Here is a 14,333-nt window from a genome sequence, read left to right as displayed (position 1 = left end):
GGCAAAGAACACACCAGGGTTCATGGCCCCCTTGCCTCTCCCCCCAGTAGTGGCTTTGCTGTGTTTGTCCTAATGATGATGAATGAGGTCAGCCTGTCTTGCCATTCACAAAACAACTTTCTGTTGCAGGGAAGGCTTTTCCATATGAGCTCGGACCCCCTTCTCTATGGCAGGTTATGTTTTCACTGGCTTTAGGTGTTCACACATGTGTATGAGAAAAGGTTAGAGACCTTCACTTGGGTTAGAGACTTTGCACCAGGACCCCAAGTTGTCTCCCAGGCTTAAGGGCAACAAAACTTTTATTGCTACACACACACACACACACACACACACACACCACACACACATATCCCAGGATATTATCCTTGTGGAGCTAACATTTAATGTTCTAAGCATTAAAGTTTGAGGCACCAACAGGCTGTCTTAAAAGGCTCATTCAGCCTGTCTGCCTTGGAGCTATTTTATTTATAATTCTTCTTGTCACGTCAAAGAACTCTGTGTTTCTTGCAGACTGTGTTTGGGTGGTTGAGTGTTTGGTTTTTGGCTACAGCCAGTTAATTTTTCCAAATCTGTAGGTCCAGGTGTGTGTTGACAAGTTTTTTCCCAACTCAAAAACTTTCCCAGTGAGTCGTGGAGTCCTCCTATAAATGTCCAGTGTTCCACATGTGAGGGAATTCCAATTTCGGAGGAAAGCAAGGGGCAGTGCAGCCAGCGCCTGCGGCCACTGCCTCCTCACACAGAAAGTCAGCTGAACAAGGCACACTTGGGCAGCAGAATCTTGTAGCATATTTAGAATAGAAAGGTGAAAAATTGATTGATGGATAAGGTATTAGCAAAGGCACAAACCCTTGATGATAATTAAAAAATCCCCCCTTCTTGGCATCATTGAAAACCAGGCACAGGAGCCAAAATACCTGTCCACATATCCAGTCATTTTGAAATACATTTAAAAAATATACATTCATCACGTAAAAATTATTTAGACTTTTCTTTTCAGAGTTAGTGTCTATTCTTGTCTGATTGCTTACACTGCCACTTTTTGATGGTTAAAATAAATGAACTTCATGTTCTTTTAAAATTAGGAATTACACAAAAGATTGCTCTATGAAATAGTAAAAGCATCCATTGGTTTTCTTTTTTAGTATTTTTCTTTTGCAGCAATTAAATATTGTCTTATAATGATAGATTTAATTCAAATATTTCTTTACATTTTGTAGAAATGGCATGTATGAAAAATCTGACCTTAACCTTGAAGTTAACTAGATCTAAAAGCTAGGATAGTTTTTAGTACCCTACAGGTACTCCCACAGTCAGGAAAATGAAACTATCTTTATATACGAAGTAAATTACTCAAATTTGTGTTGTGTGAAATAATATTTGATTAAAAAAATAAAATGGAACTATTTCAATAAATAAGACCAGTGTAGCCAAATTTCAAACCACTTGTAATTGACAACAGCCCTTCCCACCCTAATTCCACAATCAGCATGAATAAATTCTTTTTGCAGCCAGATTAAGTTTTGTCGCAATTATTTTAAAGAAGTAACCTGTGAAGTCTTGATTTTAATAAGAAGTTACTATAGTTGCTTGCAACTTAGCAATGAACAGAGTTCCAAGGCAGTTTTTTCCTCCTGTTTTTTTTTTTGTTTTTGTTTATTTAGAGGAATTATAATTTACCTAGCCCCCGAATACGTGTACAATAAAATGCTATAAGTGGCACATAAATTTTTAGAAAAATGTGAATATCTCAGTTTGTGATGATTTCATTTTAGAAATGTAGAAATGAGTGACTAAAATCAATTCAGTGCCCACTTGTCTTTGAAAAGCAATTTTTATTTTATAGAAAATTTAGTTTGTAACTGTGCCTCTTTTCTTTCCTTGTTTAAAGCCAAGAATCTAGCTTCGGCATTTGGTATGTGCCTGTATATAATAATATCATCCTTAATTCATATTTTTCTGAATTTTTTGGTTACTATTTTGTAGTGGAAAACAATAATTTTAATTCCTCATCTGTGAGAGTGCACTTCTCATCCTCATACGCACACATACATATGGTACATTCATGTTTATGTAAGATTGAACATACACTTATCACAGGCTACTAGTTGTTTTATGCTCCTCTTGTAATTGAAAAATAATAATTAACTCCTTAAGAATGCTTTCAGCTACGGTTTATCTTACAAGGGTACAAGTGAATCTGTCTAAAAGCAGAGTATGAATGTCTTAATAACTAAGAAAATGACATGAAGGCTACGTTAACCAGTTTGAGGAGAGTATTTCAAATTGTATATGAAAACACCACACTGTACCCCATGATTGCATTAATGTACACAGCTATGATTTACTTTAAAAAAAAAAAAAAGGAATGCTTTCAGGGTTGTTAGACTTTTTTTGGAGATATATGCACAGGTAACACAACACAAATATCAATGCGTGGACTTCCAGAGGACGTTAAAGATGATAAGCTCATGGAAGGTTTCTAACCAGACGTGAATGCCTGGATGTGGCATAACGCCCATCAACCATAACAGAGCACAGGCGCGACACTCACCCTGGTCACCTGCAAGCACACTTTTAAATGATGTTTACTTTTTTTTTTTTTTTAAAGGATATAAGATAGAAAAATGGTATGCATGTGCTGGGTTTGTTTGTTTGTTTTTGCTTGAGGGTGGGTGCACTAATGCAATATCCAGCATTTACTTTTGTCCTTGAACATGCTTGTCCTACAGCCAGAGTTTCATTATTGTTACTAGTAAACCGACGTGAAGTTTGACATAAAGCCGAGTGAAAGCAAGCAACAGATTTTAGCTTCATTATATCTGGAAGTTATGGATGCTTGCTTACATTTATTTAGCCAGCCTGAGATGCTATCAAGTCTGAATTATCTTTTGTTGTTTTATTTCTATGAAAAGTAATATAAACGCACACATATACATATATACACATGTGTACCCATGGTAACATATCTAGGTAACATACAAAGTAACATATGAAAGCTAATGGGTTTTGTGCATGAATAATTGGGAATAGAAATGAACCTATCATTAAGTAGTACAAATTATGATGAAATAGGCACATCAAAATGGACTCTCAAACTTGCAAACTACTTTGAGACAAAAGCAAAAGAAAAAAAAATTATAAGCCTGGTTTGCCTTTATATTGAGTCCCCAGAGCTGCTAAGCAGCTCCTCAAAAGGCACATTGTCTGGGATGATCGAAGTGGCACCTTACCCTGAAGCTGCCGCAAACTTGCAATCTCAAGTTTATTAGACCAGCTTTAAAAACAACATTATTCTTGGATGCACAAGTTGAATGTTCAAAATCCAAGTGAAAATAATTTTCATTTACACTCATCCTACTTGCTTGAATTAGACTAAATGCATCTGTTTACTAAGACTTTGTAATGCTTTGGATATTGAAAATTTACAACTATCAAACCTCGGCATGTGGAGAAAGGGAAAGTAAAGAGAAGCACCCCACGGCCTCCTGAGGCCGGACCTCGGGCCAGAGGCTGGCGGAGAAGGCAGAGTAGCAAGAAGTTGCCAGCTGCATTTCCACTGGACAGATCTGGGGAGAAATCAGGAGAAAATGACTGTGTAAGACTGACATCATAAACATGATAGCCTCGGATTTATTTTCAAAACATTTGACCTTAGGCATAGTTGTGGCCCAAGGGCAAAACCCAAGTTTTTCTTCCAGGAAACTTACTTGTCACAATGCTCATCAACATGCAAATTTTCTAGGTCTCCTTGTTGATAATTTTAGCTTACTTTTAAAAAAATATTATTTACTTTGAATAACATAAAGTGATAGCAAATAGACAAAAACAAAACCAAAAAACCCCCCTGAACTTGAGTAATACCCAATGGAATTACCTGAGTGCTATTACTGTCCCTGAATGAAGCAGAATTTGATTTGAGTTTATGACCAAATTAATTGTATAGCCTTATTAAGTATAGGGGGAATTTTTTAAAAAAGAGTATGCGTTCTTGCATATTGTTCTGATGTCCCCGATTTCCTGTTTTACCAAATAAAAATTGGAAGGTAGGAAAAAAGCATTAAATTAACTCATTACTGAGTGAGAGAAAGAAAAAAAATCGGCTAATAAAAAGAAGAAGGTTAGCAAGCCGGTATGATTATATAATGATTTCAGGTGAAAATTACAAAGCTAATATCCTGGCGTGTAGTCACTGCTTTCAGTAATGATACAGTTGTCAAATTCGTATTTGTGCCAATGGAACAAAGTTGTAACGGCATAATAGAAGATAATCTCTTTTTCTTTGTGGCTTTTTTAAATTCAGTGTTTTAATCCACCCATTTAATCACAAAACATATATCAAATTAGTTATAATATTTATAGCATTTAGGATGGTGATTATAAATAGATTATAGTGTGGTGGTTGGATATGGTCTTTTTTTTTTCTTGAATGTATCTCAAAGCTATGCAGAGTTTGTAGAGTGTGTACTTGAGAACAGTTTTATGTGAGGAGAGTAACCATATTTTTATGTCCAGAATCTCCATTTGGTTATTAACAAGCTTGCTCATTATTTTGGAAAAACAAAATTTGGTATTAAAAGGGCCGGGTGATGTTTAGCTCTCTACATTCTGCCTGGTCTCTAAAGCATCTTTGTTCTTCTGGAGTTGCTAAACTTGCTAAACCACAAAATATCTTTAATATGTTTTTTTAAAGTAGGTGAACCATACAGTCAAGATGGGGTGAAAGGGGGATTTATAATGGCAGTTAGCGGTTCAGTTTTTCCTCGGTGAGGCCGGAGTAGGATGGGTTGGCAGGCACATCTGTGGGACTTTTGGGGACTGCCCGACACACACTCATCTTTCAGGAATGTGTTCTCTTACCCCACACTTCCTAGTTTGGACTGAAAATTTTAATAGTGAAGAAAATTATAAAGGACTGTGCTAGACAAGGTTGTTTCCCTGCCGCATTGTTAGGAGGTGGGCACGGCACTCCCGAATGTTGGGCTGTAGAAAGAGCTGTGTCCTTTCCAGAGGAAGGAGTGAGAGCTCCCGGCTTCCAGCTCTGTGCCCATAGCCCTTGAGACTGGGGGGCCACACTCAGGAAAAGAACGAAACCCACCTAACTGTGAGACACTGTGAGTTGCAGACGGCTGTGGAAAGTGAAAGTTGGTCAAGATTCTAATAAAAAGATTAACTGGAACATTTCGACGCCATTTTCTAAAACAGAGTTTTCTAATAGGAAAAACCAAAAACAAACAACAAAAAAGTTGTCCCTAGAAAGAAGAGGCTGTGGCAAGATTTTAGCCCCCCCCCCCAAGCAATTTGGGAAGTTTTCTGGGTTTTTCCTTTCCCTCCCCCCAAATTGTGCATGTCATAGGTGGTGGCAGTGGTGTGTGTACAGGGAGCGTCTAACACAATTTAAACTGGGGTCTAGGACGCCTTGGAAGGCAGGTCAGTGGGCAGCCCAGGCCCTGGCAGACCTGCCCATCCCAGCCTTGCCCAGTGGCTGGTTCCCCCTTTCCAGACAGTCCGATCCAACGTGAAACGCAGTTTCCTGGGAAGCAGGGCACGCGAGAAACTTTTGAATTTACCAATGGCATAAAAAGTATATATATTTTTATGACAACGGCCAAGTTTCAATTGGTTGGCAGAAATGGCGAGATGTGACGTCAAGGGGCACTGGTTAGAATGCCAAGGCCGGCAGCGGGGATGAGGGGGTGGGGAGAGACAAGCACAGAGAGACATTGGGATAGAACCCAGGAGGCCGTGTTTCTCTCGGGCCCTGACCGTCAACAGGCTATCGCAGGCTTCTGGGGACAGTCAGGTCCATGTGGCTTTGAGCCAAGACATGTTTGGGCAGGGGGAGCAGATCTGAGAACAGTGACCCTATGTCCACGTGCGTCCCTAAGAGTTGGAGGCCCAGGCTGGCCCCTCTGTGGTTTGGAAATCACTCAGGTGCCCCTGCGGAGCAGGCAGGAAAAGACGCTGTGGCCTCCTTGGCACTCTAACCAGTGTCCAGACCCTGGAGCCCGGCCGATCCTGACCCCTGGGAGGGGCCCGGGAAGGAACCGTGTGGCTCACGGCCAGCAGCGTCGCCATCGGGCTACGAGAGACCAGAGCCGCGGCCTTGAACTTCTCCCCGCAGCTCCTGCGCCCTGAATCGGGGAAGCAGGAAGTTGTTTCCACGGGGAAGGAAGAGAGTGAGCTCGGAGCTGGGCAGCTGCACCATGCCCCAACCCATCCCACGCCTCCCTGGGCACTGTGAGCGCCCCCTCTAACTCTGCCAGACACCTTGCGTGCCCCTCTTACATCTCTGGGCACTATGCGCTGCCCCCACACCCCACTCGCCAGATCCCGTGCGGCCAGCCCCACCCCCAACCCACTGGGCACCGCGCCCCTTGCTCCTCCGAGCCAGCGGTGTCCGGGAAGCTGCCGCGGGGTCGCCCATGAGCGCGCTCCTCCTAGAGTAAAGCCTGCTGCCACTGTCGGCCCCGAGCGCTGTCCCGGGGCCTCGTCTGGCTCCCACGGGGGCGAGCCCGGGGACCCTGGCCGCTATCCACGGCGCGCACTGGGCTTCGCGCGCAAGGCTGCCAGCAGGGCAGGGACCGTCGGTCCGCCTGGGGACCCCCAGCCGGGTCCGAGCGTGCGCGCGCGCCCCGCTGCCCGCAATCATGGCAGCCGGCGCCTCGGAGCGCAGCCGCCAAGCGCGCCCCAGCAGCCGCCTCCGTGCCAAGGCGACGGGAACGGGCCAAGGGCTCGCGCCCGCCCTCTCTCCTCTATCGCTTGGGCCCTAGGGCAAGAAGTGGAGGACAGATGGGCCTCCGCGGCACTGTGCCTCTGCCCGGAGAGGGCGGGCGGGGCCGCGGGGCGGGGGCGCGCTGGTGGGGAGAGCCCGGGGCGGCGTGCCCGCGGGGACGCGCACGCGGGGCTGCGGGGCGAGGCGCGGGGCCCGGGTGGCGAATCCGCTGCTCATGCCTACTGCCCCGCCCGCGCGCGCCGTCCCGGGGCGGGCGGGGGGTGTTACCCGGGAGGGGCGGTGCCCGGTCCTCACCCGCAGCGGGCACGGCGGGGGCCGTGGGCGATCTCGTTGGTATTCCGGGTGCGGCTGTAGCCCTGACCTCTCGGTGCAACGGGGTGCCGGGCTCGCGGGCACGGCCGCCGCCCTCGGGCGGTCTCTCCCGGCTGCAGGGCCCGCAGGAGCCTCGCTTACCCCGTCCCCTCCTCCTTGGGTCCCCCGTACCCCCTCCCCCGCTCCGATCCGGCGGCGAAGGGGTGGGCAGGGAAACGCGCTCTCTGGGACAGGTGCCAACTCCGAGACAAAAGACATAAAATAGGCGGCAACGGGGGAAGCGCGGCCGGCGCGCTCTCGGGCGGGGACTGCGGCGCCGCAGGGGCCGCATCCTCGGTGCCGACCCGGGAAAGTTTGGGAAGTCGCCGCGGCGGCTTCGCAGTGGCTGGGGACGCGCGGCCCGGGTCGCCCTCCGCGCCGCGCTCGCCCTCTCTGCGCCGCTGCTGAATAATTCATGGCGCGGCCGCCGGCCATTAGCATGCACCGGGCGCGCGGCGCGTCTGTGCCAAGCCGCCGCCGCATTCGGCGCCCGGGCAGCGCCAGACGAGCGGCGGCCGGGCCCACGCTGTCCCCGCGCCTGCCCGCCCGGCGGCGCCCATTGTGCTCCGAGCCCGAGCCGCCGGGCTGTCCCTAAACCTGCCCGCAGCCTGCCGCACGCCCGACGGCCGGGCTCTGCAAGTTCAGGCCCGCGCCGCCCGCCCGCCCGGCGGCCCCGGAATGCCAGTGAACTTGGAGAAAGTCGCGCGGCGTGTCGGCCGGCCCTCCGCGGCAGGGCGTAGGCGCACCCGGGCCAGCGCGCTTTCGTTTTCGTCTGGGACAAAGGTCCCTCACGGCGCCGGTAGCGGACCGGGTCCTGGGGGCCGCTAATCCACGCAGGCCAGTGGTTCAATTCAAGGAAGCAGGAGCCCGAAGGAGAGGAGCGGGCCAGTTCGCAGCGCGCCGCGGGGCCGAGGAAGTGGGGCCTGGTCCGTGCGCTTCGCCGGCGCCCGCCACAGCCATACCACCTTACCGAGAGTTGCGGTAGCTGGCACCACTCTGCTCTCCTCCGCTGCGACGCAGGAAGGAGAGAAGTGTTTGGAACCCAGGACTCAGACCGATGGCCGCAGGCCTATGCAGCGGTGGCCACTGTTAGCGCAGCGCTGGCTGCGGCGAGGCGCGGCGCGGTCTTCCAGCAAGGGCTGGGCTGTCGAACTGTGCGTCCCGGGTCAGAAGAAGACTCCTGAGGACGGTAAGTGTATTTCTCACTTTCACTACTTAGTGTTTCAGTATCAATGAAGGGACTTCTAAGAGGGGCTCCGCTGTAGGGCAGGCCTTCTTCCGTGGACTAGGGAACACACATTGGTTTTGAACTTAAAGAAGCAGCCTGCAAGAACTCCACGGTCTTCATTTATCTGGATCTTGGGATCTGTGAAATACGGCTTTACTCTCAGGTGTGCAGTTTATTTGCCAGAGAGAATTGTGTTGAACACATGTAATAAGCGTTAGCAGGCATCTTAAACACAATGAAAAGAAAAGAGAAAACATCTGTTTTTCGGTTAGATCTGTTTGGGAAGGTTATTAGGAATCTACAACTGTTTCTTGGAAAACTGAAAATTTTTTTTACTTCCTAAACATATGCTACTACTTTTTTTTTCTGCTGGCTTGACACTTGGGGAGATCTGATTTTGGGGGGAGAACCCTTGGTCTGGCGTTGGTGGCATTTGGTTGAGTGAAAGGGCCCGTGTGGAAGCTGTTTATAGTGGCATAAAATGAAAACAACTCATAACTTTTCATAATAAATGCCCCTTTATAGGTGGCTCACACACAGGCTGGGCCACTGGCCCTGGGGAGTTTGTAGGGAGTGAGAAAGGGCTGAGGGAATGCTTGCTGGCCATAATCAGAAGGTTTTAATGTAACACTGAAATAAATTTCTTCAAAGTTGGGTTTCAGAAGTCAAGGCAGGTTAGCAATAGCTTCATTTTATTTTAGTTGTTTGGGATTTTAGGAAAATGTGTGCTGTACATACGTGTACCTATCCTGGGTAAAAATGAAACTGGAGCTGCAGGGGATTAAGCCTACTTTTTAATTGCTCTACAGGTGCGATTTCCCCTATACTCTTCCCCAGCTTATTGATGTGGTTTGGATAACCTTGCTGGGGGCTTTTGCCACAAAATAATGGGGTGAGGAGGCCTGTTTCCATAACAGCCTGGAGTCATGAGCTGGCACTTGGGAGGCTGTTTCCGGGAACATGGACTAAGGCCTGAATAGTCGAGGCTAGCCTCATGGCTCCCTCTCCCTGGGCACTCTGGTCTACCCATCTGGGGAAAGAACCTGGAGGAATGAGGGGATCATTTCAGCAGAGTCTGGCCGGCTATGGCCAGAGGCTGAAACTTTGCTTCACAACTTGAAGAACTATCCTTGGCCATCTTTTTGCTTAGACTGCCCACGACCCCCCCCCCCAATGCTTTATCCTTGCCCTGATGTGAGTTTTAATTTATGACTTTATCAGAGGTCATTAGTGGACATGAAACTTGGGATGGGACATTTAGGGGTGTTCTCAGATTCAGGGGCGCAGTTTTAGGTGTGCTGCTGCAGATGGGAGCCACTGCCTGGCGTGGCATTGGTGGCGATACGGTTAGTAAAGCTCAAGTTCCACTGAGGTCTTCTCTGCATAATGCCAGAGATGTTTCCACCAGTCCACAGAATGCTGGTAAGGTGGTGTCCAGTGGGCAGGAATGGTGCTGTGTTCTGCAGAGGCCTTTCGGCATGCCCCAGGATTCAAATGGACCGTCTCTTCTTCTCAACAGGCGGGATCCAGGCTGGCAGGAAAAGGCTGAGCTTCCGAGGAGGCAGTCTCGGGCCACTTAGCAAGGGCTGCTATTCACCAAGCTCCAGAGTCCCATCTCCTGCCACAGAATAAGCTGCTACAATGAGCTTGTCGGAGTAGCAGAACCTTCCTACCCTACGGGGTAGAGATTATGCAGCAACAGTGGAGCCAGCCCAGAGGACGGAGGCCCTGCCTGGCCCTGGGAGACCCTGTCTTGCCTTTGTCCACGTTCCTTACAGCCAGTTCAGTTCAGATGGAGACAGGCTCCTGAAAGGGGCTTCTTTCTATGTTAGAAGAGCCCATCCCAGCAAAATTCATTTTTGAGGGCACACACAAAAGAAGAGGCTTTGAAAATGAAACTTGTCAGTTTTTTATTACTTCTGTATTTAATATAAAGAATGTGGTAAGCAGGGGGCCAGAGGCACATGGACAGTGGTGTGGGCTGGTGGGAGGATAGTTTTCTGTTTTGTTTTAAACCAGGGCCAACCTCAGGATGACCCTCGGCTTATGCTGGGGCCTTGCCATGCCCAGACCCTCCCAGATAAGGAGTTCCCAGGTGCTAGCTGGGCTCAGCTCAGGACAGTGTGTGACAGTGGGACCTGGCCCCTCCATATCAGCTAAGTCTCATGCGTGCTGCTTGAACAGGTGCTGGCCAGCAATTTGCTTTGCTCAACAGGATCAGTGTGGTGCTTTGCAGCAGGGTTACTTTTCATGTGTGCTTTGCACCTGGCCAGAGCAAACTCTCTGTATTAAACCCGTCTTACTTGCTCCTGTCCCCTGAAGGGCACTGGGGCCTGTCCCAGGCCCGTGTGAGTGAGGCCTGACCTGAAAGCATTCTGTGTGGCACAGGGAAAGGTGGGCAGGGTTTGTCCACCCAGACCTTGTGCCCAGGCAAACCTCTTGCTTTGACTGAGACAGTCAATGTTTAGCAAAGGAAGGGGCCCTTCCAGGCCAGGCAAGAAACATCTTAAAACTACCCTGTTTTACCTGTGTATTGTTGCTGGGTTTTGAAAGTTATTTGCATATTTGCAGAGAAAAAAGCATACTTCTGCAGAAATCTCCATAAGCTAGTGTGTCCTAGCTTAGGTCAGGGCTTCAGTCTTTCCCTGCCCCTGGCTCACTGTGTGACCCTACACAAGTTACATCACCTTTCTGAGCCTATATCCTGAGCTCCAAAGCAGGAGAAATACTACTGACCTCAGAGGAGTCAGACATTTCCACGCACAGTTCTCAGTGTGTGGTCATCAGGAGGCCATAAATGGTTACTGCTGTTGTTATTGTTATAAATGACAATTGGTGGGGTTTTTTGGTAATTATTATTGTAGTTTAATATCATTTTATATTATTTTCTAAATAACAGAGAATCCAATTTTAGTTTCCCGAGAAAAGGCACCAAGAAGTTTACTTTTCCTGCCCCACAGGTGGTAGCAGAAGTGGACCTTGATGGTGTTGACAAGGTAGACGAGTAGGATTTTGAAAGGACAGCATGTTCCTGGACACAGGGACTCAGTGTGAAGGTGATTGCCCAGCTGCACCTGAACTTCATATTGGGCACATGGGATAAGATGAGGGTCTGTGTGGGAATTCGGGAAGTGCTGATGGAGGAGGTTACCCTTCCCAGCGGCAGGATGGGAAGCGCACCTGGGTGCTGGCCTAGGGACCTGACATGTGCTCTCCCTCTTTAGGGGTGGGGAAGGACAAGGGCAGGAGATCCTGATGCAAGGTCCACAGTGGCCACACCAGCCACCAGCATCCTTGCTGGAAATGCAAGTAGAAATTCGGTAGGGAGGTTTTGCCACTCTGACAAGCTCATTGTTCTTTGACCTATTACAAGAGTATTTATCAAAATGCTTGCTTTGGAGAATTTTATCTCCTAGCTGGTCATTTAGGAAGACCCAGCAAGATTGCCCTTTCTCAAAACATCTTGTCGGGACAAGAACGAACCCTAAATGGCATTGGTCATGCTTTATGAGGTTGTAGATCCGAGGAGGGAAAAAAAGCAACAATTGTCTCCAAGCAGAGACAATAGATCTTTTATACGATATATTTATTTCCAGGCCTGACCAGTGTTCCTTTGGCTGGGACAGTCCGTGGAGCTGGAGTGTCCGGGTGTCGTGGGCCCTGAACATGTAGTCGGGCATGGAGATTTATGGAAGAAAAAGGGAAGTGTCTCGACCCAGAGTTTCACCCATGGTTCTTGGGAGATTTCAGTGAGAATGTCTGGTTTTCTTTGTTGAGAGGAGTTTAAACTTTCACAAGTTTATTTATTTTTTTCTTCTGTGATCTTTTTTAAAGACTGCAGGGGCATGCTTTCACGGATGGAAAGGCAGCTAGGTTTTGGATTGTGGTCAAGATGGGGGTCCCCCTTGGGCCAGGCCTGGTCAGCCTTTGTTAGCTGGGTCCTGAAATGGAAGTGAAAGAAACAGGGACTAGGAAAGGAAGGGTCTGTCCCTAGAGGGTTATGGGAGGCCATCGAAAAGCAATTTTGGCCAGTTTTTGGTTTTCCAGGGTTGCTTACTCTTGCCTAAATCCCATTCTCAGATGAACTTGGGAGTAGCCTATAGGTTATGGGAGAGATGGCCTGGCTTGGGGAAGCCACGCACGGGCCCTCAAGGACCCTTCCTGGCTGGAGAGGGTGTTTCTTGTTATTGTTGGTTTTTATTTGTTTTAAACTCTCAACAAACGTGGCCCAGAGTTAGGGCTCCATGAATATTTTTTGGATTAATAGAATGAACAGAATTTCACCCTGAGGCCTACACATGCACCCTCCTGCCTGGCCTCTTCGCTGGCATGCTGCTGGCAAGGAGCGGCTACCCGGCAGCTCTTTGGTGGCTCTTGAGTTGCAGGGAGGGGTCCTGCAGCCCACAGCCCTGGGAAGCAAGGCTGGAGCCTGGGCTCCCACGAGACTGGAGGAGCTGATGGTGCAGGGGCTTGTGCTGAGAGCTTGTGGGGTGCCCGAGGAGCACTTCTGCCACCTTAGGGATTTTGGTTTGGACTCCCTGCTTGACCCTGGAGGAGGGCAGACAAGGGAGTGGTCCTGATCAGAGTGGAGGATGCGGGACCCTGCCTGTCACAAGGCATTGTCGTCATTTTGTTGGCAAATAATATTTGGCTTCAAAAATGAGGTTTTATTTTTAAAAACTGCTGTCACATCTTTTATTTTTTTTAAGTGCTGGAACCTCATAAGTTGGTCTGTTTTTCTTTCTACATTAACCTGCCTGAAAGACTGTGATGAGGAGAGCCGTCTTTTGGGGGTGTCCAAGATAGCTTTTGAGGCCCTGGGTAGAACTGATAAAATTGAAATCACAGAAAATAATGAAATCCTGTGACATGGAGCAGAAAACCCCTAAAACTAGGTTTCTGTTCACTTTTGTGTGTATTTTGGGGGGTGGTGGAAATAAAATTCAGCACAGTATTATTGTTGAATTTTGGATGGGAAGGAGCCACCCTCTCCCACTCGGGTGGCATTGGGTGGCTGTGCCGAGGCCAACGGGGCCTGGGACTCCCTGTGCAGCTGGTGGCTGGGGCATCATGGAGATGGGCCTGGGACTAGCAGTGTGGTTATTAGCCTGAAATGTATAAAGTAAAAAGGCCAAACAAATTTTTTTCAAGAAGTGATACAATTTTCTCTCCAGATTAAAAAAAGAATGTCATCCCTGATGCCTTTGGCTTTGGAATATCAGGGCTGGGTTTTTCTGTGGGACTGGGTGTTCCTTAACTCGGATTTCAGATGGCAGAGAGAGCATTTAGCTGAAATATTTACCTGCTGATTTGGGCTCTTAAATTTAGAATCCCCTTTCATGTGTTTAAGAGAGATATTTACATTCAAATCAGCCTTTTATAATTACATTTTAAATTATAATAAAATGGTGATGCCAGGGCTCTAGTTTTATGTATATTTTAATAGTAAGAGAAGCTGTCTTGAATCACGTGGGGGTTGTACATCATCCAGACCACCCCCCATGTGGGTTCTGGCCTGGAGGGACACACCTGTGTCCCCAGCATGTCAGGTTATATGGTGTCACCTCTGGGGCCCTCTTGTTGGTGAGGAAGATTGCACACCTCACTGCGTACAGTTCCCTCCGAGAAGGGCCGGATTTGGGCTGATGTGCTTGTGCCCTGAGTCCCACGGTGGCCCGCAGGCCGGCTTAGTTGCAGTGGGGTGGAAGCCATTGTCTCACAGGCAGCCGGCTGGGTACAGCAGTGGCTGCTACTGGCTGTGGCAATCCTGGGGGGGGGGGGCACCTCTTCCTGCCTCCTCTTCTATGGCAGGATAGGCCCCAAAATGGCCCCGACTTCAGTGGCTTCCCGTATGCTGCCGGCTGGCAGGGCAGGCACCATGCCGTGGAGCATGGGGGGACCATCTCCTCCAGGGCCAAGCTCTTGGCAGCCCTGCCAAGCCGTTGCTGGAACGGAATTCCCGGCGTTCCTGGTCGGGCGCATGGCATCGGAATCCTACCTGCTTTGTCTCTGGCATCAGCT

At 48.6% G+C, this 14,333-nt stretch overlaps 1 long non-coding RNA gene across 2 annotated transcripts in view; it reads left to right on the top strand.

Moving 5' to 3' along the window:
* Positions 1 to 7,783: 7,783 nt before the first annotated feature.
* The window catches only part of LOC111723019, a 30,338-nt gene continuing 23,788 nt past the window's right edge, over positions 7,784 to 14,333 (top strand). For both annotated transcript variants that reach the window (XR_002771650.1, XR_002771649.1), the window contains exon 1: positions 7,784 to 8,273. This is a non-coding gene — a long non-coding RNA (uncharacterized LOC111723019). The remainder of the gene's footprint in view (positions 8,274 to 14,333) is intronic.

This window comes from Otolemur garnettii, unplaced genomic scaffold (assembly GCF_000181295.1).
Source record: "Otolemur garnettii isolate 467f Iridium unplaced genomic scaffold, OtoGar3 scaffold00007, whole genome shotgun sequence".
Lineage (NCBI taxonomy): Eukaryota > Metazoa > Chordata > Mammalia > Primates > Galagidae > Otolemur > Otolemur garnettii.
This window is presented reverse-complemented; position numbering and strand designations above follow the sequence as displayed.